General features: G+C 37.9%; 1 protein-coding gene across 1 annotated transcript in view; it reads left to right on the top strand.

Annotated features, from left to right (window-relative positions):
• The first annotated feature begins 483 nt into the window (after positions 1 to 483).
• ATP13A5 (ATPase 13A5) overlaps positions 484 to 11,097 on the top strand; it is a 52,097-nt gene continuing 41,483 nt past the window's right edge. Inside the window, exons 1-2 of the mRNA XM_058434945.1 lie at positions 484 to 1,173; positions 4,399 to 10,675. The gene's annotated coding sequence lies outside the window, so the exon portion shown is untranslated. The remainder of the gene's footprint in view (positions 1,174 to 4,398; positions 10,676 to 11,097) is intronic.

The following is an 11,097-nucleotide window of genomic DNA, read 5'->3' as shown; positions in this document are numbered from 1 at the left end:
CTCCCCATTGGTCCTTTCTGAGGCAGATTTGTGAAGTGGAGTCATAGACCGTGCTACAAAGCCTGCCTCTTTCTAGCGTTGCGATCTTGGAAAAGTTTCTTGGTTTATTGGAGCTTAAGTTTTTATTACAATAGGTGCTCATAACATGAAATCTCATGGGAATAATGTGGTGATTGAAGGAGTTAATGCACATGAAAGGCTAAGTGCAGTTTCTGACACTGTCAACTCTGTTTAAAAGTTACATTGTAGGCCGGGCGTGGTGGCTCACGCTGGTAATCTCAGCACTTTGGGAGGCTGAGGCGATTCGAGTGAGCCTGACCAACATGAGAAACCCCGTCTGTATAAAAAACAAAATTAGCCTGGTGATGGAATCCTGTAATCCAGTATTAATACTAGATGTGTGCACTTTTGGCTACATGCCGCACTGAATAATTTCTTCCATTGGCAAAATAGGGATATTCGCCCTTTCCTTTGGACTATTGTGAGGATCAAATAAATCTTTTGTAAAAACTTTTTTAATGGTAAAACAGTATAGAAATATGCATTCTTGTTGTAATGCACATATGTATTACACCTTGTGTCTAATGTACACATTTACCAAGTGTTAGCTATGAAGGCCATCTCTTCCAGTTCATTTGCTCATTCATTTACATATTCATTCAGTTCATATACTAAGGGCCCCGTCCTAGGCGCTGGAGGTACCAAAGTAAGAGAGATATGACTTCTAACATCAAGGGCAATCTAGAATGCCTGACAAGTCTAGGAACATCTGCATAGCTATGTCTTTTTCGCTGCTTTTAGTATATAATAAAATTATTTTAAAAGTAACTCAAAATGAAAGTGTCTCTCCAACTTTTTTTTTTGAGTTGTACTACACTTAAGATATATTTGTATCAAGGACTACAACTCTGTCCATCATACACTGACTTTCATTTCAAAAATAGTAGTTTAGAATTACGTTTCAAAAGAACTTGCACATTATTTTTTAATCAAAGTCACAAAATCTCCAAAGAGTAGAAAAATGACTTCTGTTTAGTTTGGCCTGTAGTCACTTATCACTGAGCTTGTAGCTATGATACTAATGGATGATCAATCTCCCACAGAAGATTAGTGTGTGGCCCCAACGCCATTGAGGTTGAAATCCAACCCATATGGAAGCTGCTTGTTAAACAGGTAACTGTTTTCCTTTCTTTTTTTGAAAAAATAAATTTCTGCCCCTTACTTCTTACTTCCTAGAAGGAACACATAAATACTTTGATGTGAATGACATCTTGTTTCATGCAACTTCTTTTTGTTACTGCTTATTTTAAACTCAGGTTTACTTTAAAATTCCTTTCCTGTGTGAGACAGATTCCTGCTTCATAATCTCCTGTTTGTTTTGTTTTGTTCTCTTTAGTTTGGATGGTGGTTGTGGTGGTGGTGGTGGTGGTGGGGTGGTTAGTCCACTGGGTTGCTGTAACAAAATGTCATGCGCTGGGTGGTTTAAACAACAAACACTTATTTTCCCATAGTTTTAGAGGCTGGGAAGTCCAAGATCAAGGTGCTTGTGTATTTGGTTCCCGGTGAGGACCCATTTCTGGGCTTGCAGACTACTGCGTTCTTTGTGTCTTCACATGGTGGAGAGAGAGCTCTGGTCTCTTCCTCTTCTTACAAGGACACTAATCCCATTGTGGGACCTCTACCTTCATGACTTCATCTAAACCTAATTGCATCCCAAGGGACCCATCTCCAGATACCATCACATTGGGGGTTAGGGCTTCAACCTATGAATTTAGAGGGGACACAAATGTTCGGTCCACAGCATGGGGCAATGTTATTATTTCTATAGTTTTTGAGGATTTGAAATGTATTCTTTTGGTCTTTTTCAAATGGCTTTATTATTTTCATTTTCTTGAGAGTAACTTCTCCCTTTGTTATTGTTTTATTTTTGTTTTTGTTTTAAACAATATTTTCCTTGTGTGCTTGGATTTTTTTTTTTTAACAATTACCTTAAGTGGGACACTTTCCCCATCAATTTTTCTCTTTCTCTCTGTGCTTTCTGTGCTTCTTTGATGGCTTTGTTTGCTTCCAATTGGCCCCTATGTGGTCCCTGAAGGTTTGGGTACTTGTCCTTTGGGGATTTGTCACATGCATACCCTTAGCCAGCTTGAGGCTTAGCCCAGTTCACAGTTGTCCCATGGACACTCCTCTCCCATTCCACCCTTGGGTGGAAAGCCTTCATTGGTTATGACTTTGTTCAACCTCTATTCTGGAACAGGAAGTATGGCCACCCTTGTTTTCCACCATAAGCCTCATTTCTATCCTCTGCCCCCTGAGGGACATGTTCTGTCTCTATTCCTCTGAGAAAGGAGCTCCTAGATTTTGCTGTCTAGTCCTTATCTGGAGCCCGTGAATCTGATGATGTGAGCCCCCACTCATTGCTGCATGTTTGTAGTCTATTTCTAACCCATAAAGATGGTCATTTTGTTTTGGAGCATGGACATATCTTTTTAATATTAAAAAAATTATTTACCATTATTCTGCGTCTGGAGCAGAAAACAGGTTGCTTTTTTTTTTTCTTTTTTGAGACGGAGTCTTGCTCTGTTGCCCAGGCTGGAGTGCAGTGGCGCGCTCTCGGCTCACTGCAAGCTCCGCCTCCCAGGTTCACGCCATTCTCCTGCCTCAGCCTCTCCGAGTAGCTGGGACTACAGGCGCCCGCCACTACGCCCGGCTAATTTTTTTGTATTTTTAGTAGAGACGGGGTTTCACCGTGGTCTCGATCTCCTGACCTCGTGATCCGCCTGCCTCAGCCTCCCAAAGTGCTGGGATTACAAGCGTGAGCCACTGCGCCTGGCCGAAGAGGTTGCTTTTTTTAACTTTATTTTTTAGACTAGTTTTCAGTTCACAGCAAGATTGGGTGGAACATACAAAGATTTCCCATATACGTCCTCCCTCGACATATGCATAGCTTCCCTAACTATCAAAAAGTAGGCAGCTTTTTAAACTTCAAGTACGTTTTCAAATTACCAAATATTCTCCAGGGGTCAATGTGTTCTATTTTGAAAGGAGTGCTAGTATTTTCTGGCACCTATTTACTAGCCCTTTAGTAGAAAGAAAAAAAAAAAAACAAATACAACAATTTCTTTACATTTGGTTTCAAAAGAATATCAAATAAGATAACTGAATTAATTAGAATAGTGTTGTTCTTCTGCAAAAAGCATTTAACCAGTATTCTACTGGATTTGTTTAACTTCGAGATCATATTATCATTTGTACATAATCTACAATCAGAGCATTTTATAATAAGCAAACCAAAAATCTATAATTTGTAAGTAAAGCAATGGGGATTGAAATAATAAGAAACACTAAGGAACAAAATCTTTTTTAATGGACAAAATATATCCAACCCTTAAGATACAACGTACTAACTTATTTACCACATGTCAGTTCACGTTTAAGACTAAATTAGAATTGTATTTAGTACATAAGGGAATTATAGAAGACAGAGGTAAGAGAGAATAGCACTGGTTTTAACCAATATTTCATCCAATTCATAATGATTAGAAAGAACACTTTCTCAGAAAAATAATCCTTGCTTTGCTCTGATGGGCTCTTTAGTTCACTTTCTGCATGTATATCCTGTGACTTCTCTCTGGCTTCTCAGGTTTGCCCTCTCTGCTCTCATTATTAGCATGAGTTAGCAGGACCCAAATGGGAAAAATTGAGGGAAGAAAAACAGTTGAAGGTATTCTCATGAGACCAAAAATGTACATGTATGAGTGACCAGCTTTCAGGTTGGTAATACCTCCTGCTCATGATTTGCCCTGCAGCCTTGGGGAAGACATTTCTCTCCAGTCTTCCTCCTTGTTCAAGAGAAGAACTTGACTGACTCTCATGTGACCTTGCTAAGACCTGTGACATGAAAGTTATGCTATTTTTAAATGACCTGAATAAAAAAGTAGAATCTTTCATTTTCATTGCACAACTTGACTAAATCTGCAGCACGTGATTATATGAAAAATAAAACTGCAATTAAACTGTTCCAAGTGGAAGTACATTTTTAAAAGAGACTGAATCATGTACCTCCCCCATTATGAGTAAATCTGTTTAAGAAGGTGAATTGTTAAATTTTGTTATTGGTAAAATATTTTTGAAATACAAAATGAATAAGAATGATCAATTTGTGGGCATGGGTCTGAATGCATAAAATACTTTTGCTTCCACCATATCACATTCTAAGTGTTTGACATTTTCTCAACCCAAATCAATAGAGATCTAAGTGAATTCTTAAATATTAGAGGTTTGTGTATGTTGTAAAAAAAAAAAAAAAAGAGAAAAAAATTCGATAATGAAATGACATCTTCTTGATTGCTACTAAGGTTCATGCAAGTGACCCAAATGCCATTTTTGTACCTGCAGGTTTTAAATCCATTCTACGTGTTCCAAGCCTTCACCCTAACTTTGTGGCTGTCTCAAGGTTACATAGAATACTCTGTGGCCATCATCATTTTGACTGTTATCTCCATTGTCTCAAGTGTTTGCGACAGGTAAGACCTGAAATCACAGCCAGATTCTATTTAGCTTCTAGCTAAAGAAGTAAAGCCTATGGTATTTCTACTGAGAGCCAGGAGTTGCTTTGTCAGTCATAAGTCATAAAACAAAAAGTGAGGGCTTACCAAATATGGGATCACAGAAGGAGGACTTTGGAGAGGAGAATTAAATGTGTTTGCAAACTCTGATTATCATCTGAAGCCTTCATTGAATGCTTTGTTTAGAAGCACTCTGAGGCTCTATTTGAGTATGGTGGGAAAGAATGCTGTGATGGATTAATGATGCCAGCCATGGTTTTAGGAGAATGAAGGGTAACATCTCAACTGTGTGCATTAATCAAGATATTATGCCCCTTAGAACATTTCCATATATTTCCCCTGACTTAAATATTGTATTTGTTCTATAGGTTTCCTATTTAATTGTCTTTGAAAAATTTTAGTCTCCCTCTTAGAAGTCCTTTATAATGTCTATGTGTTCATTTGATATTCGGGTATATCTTTAAGGAAATCCCAAAGAAATACAGAAATTCCTGTGTGGGAGTTAGGGGATGGGTTGTAGAAAAAATTAGGTTTGATTCTGTACTCAATAAGACAGTGTTTCAGCAAGAGAATTCCCTGACATTTTTGAGCTTCTGGCTTTTTAAATCAAAATATCCAGGGTTGGAATCTTCACTTTTAAAAGTTTTATAACTAATGATTGTTATGCATTCTAAAAGCTTAAGAATGATTATTATAAGGGAACCCACTGAAGGATAAATTCAAACACCAAGATCCCAGATACACGTATTTATTTATTAATGCCATCATCATATTTTTCACTCATTTTACTCTATTAAGTGCATATATATATTCCAGCTTATATGGAGACTTATGTCTTTATTAATTTTTAAAATTAAAATAAGATCTTACTATGCACATTAATCTGGAACTTTCATTTTTCACTTTATATGTAACGGCAATTCACCAAGTAAATAAATAAGTATAATTCATGTTTTTAAAATAATACGACACTATTGCATGATATATCATAATTTATTCAACTATTCCGTTACTTGTTGAAAGTAATTTCCCCTCAATCTTTTGCCACCACAAATAATGTTGAAGTAAAAGTTACTACTACAGTATGGGCATGTTCTGACATATTCGTGTTTGCATTTTTTAGCATAGCAACCAAAAGCCAGGTTACTGAATCAACGCATATGTATATTTGGAATTTTAATAGATGCTGCTATATTATTTTCCACAAATGAAATAATTTTTTTAATCAGAAACATACAAGAGTATTTATTTCCCCTGGATTCATCAGTTTCTGGAGTTATATTGATATTTACAACTTTTAAAATCTAACGTCTTCAAAAACTGGGTCTCATTGATGTTTTAAGGTACATTTTCCTGATTGCTGGTGAGACCAGACACTTTTTTTGTCTAATAGTGTTTTGCATTTTCATTTTATATTAAGGACCTCTTTATATTCATCATATATGTGAAAAAGTTTTACTTTTTAGTCTATTTCTCTAGACTTTGACTTTAGCTATGGATGAACATTTATGTGGAGTCAAATATATTTCTGTTTTCCTTTATGGTTTATTGTTTTGCTTATAAGAACTCCCCTTCCAAACTTAGGTAATACCTGTTTTCTAATACTTGTAATTTGCTTATTTAAAAATCCTTACTGGAAATTAAACATTCAGGTTCTGTATCTTAACAGAATCCCTACATTCCTTTGTTCAAAACAGTGGCTAATATGGGAACTTTAGACTTGGTGGCAGTATTGCAAAAGATTTCTTTAAAAAACAGAAAAGGAATTAGAGGACAAACACTAATCTCATTAGCAGCCAGTATTTACTAATAAAAGGGTACCCAACCCAACCTGTAAAGCACCTTGTAACACTCCACAAAATGAGCCAGTTTCGTGAAACTGTATATTTACAATTTGAATCACAAGTCCTCATTCATCAACATCTGTTTAGCACTTTACCGTTTACAATAGGCGCCCACATTCATAATGTATGTGTTTGTATGGGACATGGCAAATTATGAAATAAAACATACATGATTTTTATAGCCTCCTACCACCTGAGAGGGAGGGACCGGGGCAATCCAGGAGGTGAAGGGACTTATTCACACTCACCCAGTAACAGTGGCCATAGACCTTAGCGCCCCAGGTTTTCTGATTCCAAGTCAAGTACTACATACACACTGTCCCATTGAGCACAATCTCAAAGTGACTCATGAATTTCCTTGCAGCAGTAAGATTTGGGGAAGGGCTTTGGCAGGATTGAAAGAAGGATCATCTACTGCGATCTCCAAATCATTCTATTGAGCTACATTGAAGTTCATTATTTCACTGAATTAAAGACATAGGTAAACAAACACAGGCTTTGGAAAATTTTAAGAGAGTAAGTGCTTGCAGGAGTAGAAGAAGATGTTTTTCTGCATCTACCGGGGCCCCAAATCATGCTACACAAAGAAAGCTTACCTTTCCTAAGCCAAGAAACCCTCCCTCTTCAGTCCCTTTCTAACAAGTTTGGTGCAGGCATGAGTGCAAACCTTGGTACTCAACTGTATTTACATTGAACTGTATGTGCATACTGTATTGCTGGGCTCCACGGGTGGCTGCTAGAAATAGCATTGGGAGTATCTGGCCCACAGTGCTTTGCCTTCAGTCATGACAGAGCCAAGCTCAAGAGGCACCTGAGTTAATACCCTCATTACTCATCTCTAGAGGAAATCCAGCCACAGCAAACACAAGGACGCACAGCAACAGATGCTGAATAATAACAATATGCAAATTCATCTTGGAAACTGATCCTGCTCCTGCTGAACAGGGACAGAAGAAACTAAAGGGGGGGCTAATGAAAATCAGGCAACAAGCTTTGCAGTCATGGCAAGCATTGCAGCTTTTGCCTCCTCCTAGCTAGTCGGTTGCCATAGAAACCCGTGTTTGTAGATTTTCTGAGTGCATTAACTCAAACAGGAGGCTAACATTATCCCACTCCAGTGTTGTTGGGAGAAGTAGACTAATTTGGTTCTAATAAATACATATTTGATAAGGGCCTACTATGTGATAGGCTCTAGAGGAATCCACAGATGCATAATGTACATGGTGCCTTTCTTCTCTCTACTGCCTGATTCACGAGGGAGGCCTGACAAGACAGCAGATAGCTATAATGGAATGTGATCAGTACACTCACACAGGTGGAGAGAGCAGAACAATGAATTCTTCTTGAGAATCGTAGGGACTTGCAGAGTGGAGGTGACATTTGAGTAGGCCTTTATGTGAAGGATTAGACAGAGTTTGCTAGTAGAAAACTGGAGTGGACATTCCAGGGACTAGCTTGAGCAGAGGCATGGAAGCATGACAGGTTACACAGAACACTAAGTCTAATAAACCAATCCAGCTCTACAGCATGATGAGTTCTGAGAATTACAGTCAAGTATTATTAACTCATACTTCACCACTTCCAAATGTGTTGATTATCATCCTCTTATGCTAAGCTGAATTTATCTGGGCATTATCTAAATGAGTTTGCTAAGCAAAAAAAAAAAAAAAAAATTAAATCTGGAAGAAGGATTTTTATCTTCTTAAAGGAAAAAAATGCTATTTTTAAGCACTAGTAGAACAGATTCATCAACAGAAAAGGTTTTAGAGTCAAATGAACCTAGGTTTGATTTACTTAGTAAATGATGGTGAAAAAATTTAACATTTTCAACCCCTTTTTTTGGTTTTTACATGTATGTTAGAGATAACATTTTCATCATATAATTATTTTGAGAATCAAAAAAATTAAATACTGTTGTTCAAGTGCCCACAACAATGCCTGGCACATAATAACTGCTTAATGTTTTAAACTATTTAAAAATAATAAAGATTTGAGCCATTTTATATACCATGTGTATTTCTTCTATGATGCCTTGCAGGTTTTAGATAAATCTCTGACATGCAAAATAAATCAATGTCATATCATTTTAGAGCTTGAAGGTACAACTTGAAAGTGATCCAATTCAATGTTGTCTGTTTACACAGAAAACGACTAAATTCTAAGGCGCAATTTCTTACATACGCACATTACCTGACTGATTAGGGGGTATGCCTGACCTACAACTCAGAAATCCTGACTGACTCCAGTGTTCTTTGCCCACAGAACCACAGCTGACTTTCCCACTATTACGCATCATTAAAATGCACGCCCCAACAGTTAAGCCTCAGGAAGTCACTTTAGAGCAATGAATATGCACTAAACAGTACTATCGCTTCCACCACTCAATTGATCCAAATTACCAAAGTTTAACTTTTCACGCAAAACTGAAGTATATCATAAATTTTTCCCTATAAATATGAATGCTGGGTTCATTATGTTTTCTTAAGGGGAAAGTTGCATAATTATGTGTAATGCTTGTCTTAGCCTGGTGACATTTGTAACATTAAATATCACCAACAGAACAGATCAAAACAATTTGACAGCTAAAAGAAAAAAAGTTTTATATTTGAATTAGGTTAAGGTGAATTAAGTATTGCTGACAGTATTCAAATCCACTTCTAGTTAGAGGCATCCAAGTCACTGACATCCAAACAGGAAGAGGCAGTACCTTCCAGGGCTGGCCCAGCATGTAACTTTCGCTGATGTTGCCCCAACAGTCAGTCTGGGGAACTGTATGGATGAAATCATCTCTCACCTCTGCCTTTCTGTCTCCTGTGTTACACTATGAGATGCTTTCTCCACTTCTCTGGGCTCCTTCCATATTCTCCACTTTTCACAGAGTGCTAACTCAATAAACTATCTCAAGCAAGTCTTTCCAGTTAACGAGCTCTCACAACTGTTTTTCCAACAACTTTCTTGTGAATCACGAACACTCATGAGCTCTTAGCATACTATTGAGTACTACACAGAGAGCTCTATAAGAATAAAATACCTTAAAACTTAACCCTATTATATTCTGTTACAATCTCCCCTTTCTGATGAGCAAAAAGGAGTTAAACAGGCTAAATAACTGATAAGCAGTAGCACAAGATTCACAACTGATCAGCATAACTCCCATCTGCAGACTTAACCAATATGAAAATCCCAGTTCATAAAGGAGAGGATGGCTGTCCCACATGCAATCAAAACACAACCCAAACATTCATAGACACTTACAAGCAGGGAGCCACTTACAGAGAACATTTAGCTTTGTTGTTTTACAGACGGGGAGACAGAGGCATAGAGAGGGAAGTAACCTGCTCACAGTCTAATTCTTTCTCATTCTGATTGTGCATCTTCAAGAAATGTAGCCTTGGTTTGTTAAAGTGAACTAAATATGGCCTGAGAAGGACTCCGTACTTCTATATTTGAGTCCTTGTGGACCAACCTTAACCTAACTTAATAGTTAGACAAGATTGAAAACCTAACTTAGGAGTATGCGTCTGTTACAATACTTGAGTCTTGGCCAATCTTCAGCAACTCATACAGCAGCCATACTTCCACCACCCATACACTGCTGAGTGCTCAAACTGTTCAAGTAAGTCTTCAGCGACTCATTCAGCAGCCATACTTCAACCACTCATACACTGCTGAGTGCTCAAACTGTTCAAATAAGGCAAACGCCAACCTGTAACCAATCCTGCTGTTTCTGTACCTCACTTCCGGGTTCTATAGTCATTTCCCTTCTTTGTTCTATAAATTTATTCGACCATCAGGCATCCCTGGAGTCTCTCCGAATCTGCTGTGATTCTGGCGGCTGCCTGATATGCGAATCGCTTTTTTTTTCTTCCTCAGTTAAACTCCCAATAAATTTAATTTGTCTGAAGTTTCTTTTAACAGGTTCCTTTGCTTAGGTCTTTGAGGCAGTGGCTGTGTATTATTTTTTCTTGGGAGTGAGATAGCATTAAACTAATGAGCATATTTGCTGCTGCACATAGCGGGTCAGGTGAGGTAGGGGTTGGAGCAAGGAAGCTGAAGCATCAAAAGAAGTTGAGTCCTTTGCCCAGAGTCACTTTAGCTGTGACAGCTGGCCTGATATTTACTGTATTGAGATCCTGTGGTTTTCAGAATATGAACTATCTAATGTTTAAATGTTAACTTTCACTTGGTAGCAATCAGTTAAGCTGCATAACCTCGTGGAGGACCACAACAAAGTCCAGGTTACAATCATTGTAAAAGACAAAGGTAAGTGATGTGTCAGGCCATCTTCAGCATCTTAATATTTCAGGGGGGAATTGGTCTCATTTGTCCTTAATTATTAGTCAAGGAGAAAAAGTCTTTTCTGATCGAACCCAGAACTGGGACGAGGGTGAGGCAAAGAAGGCCTCTAAGATAGAAAATTTAAAGAGGCAAGATCATGCCAGTGCTGACCCCACAGCTGCAGGGCCCTGAGAACAAGTGCCTCATTAAATTTTGTACACTAGACATCTTGCTTGCCTTACCCTCACCCAAGCCCTCATTCAATCATTCTTACCCAATGTCTGGGTTCCTTCAAATTCCCTCTCCCATTCATATGTCACTCATTTGAATAACACTGGGTAAACCTTCTTAAGATTCCTTTATTTCCCAATCTAACTATCCCAAACAGACCCTGCATCACACAATTT

The sequence above is a fragment of the Hylobates moloch genome, unplaced genomic scaffold, assembly GCF_009828535.3.
Source record: "Hylobates moloch isolate HMO894 unplaced genomic scaffold, HMol_V3 SCAFFOLD_112, whole genome shotgun sequence".
In the NCBI taxonomy this organism is placed as follows: domain Eukaryota; kingdom Metazoa; phylum Chordata; class Mammalia; order Primates; family Hylobatidae; genus Hylobates; species Hylobates moloch.
The sequence above is the reverse complement of the archived record's forward strand: the minus strand, read 5'-3'. Positions and strand labels throughout refer to the sequence as shown.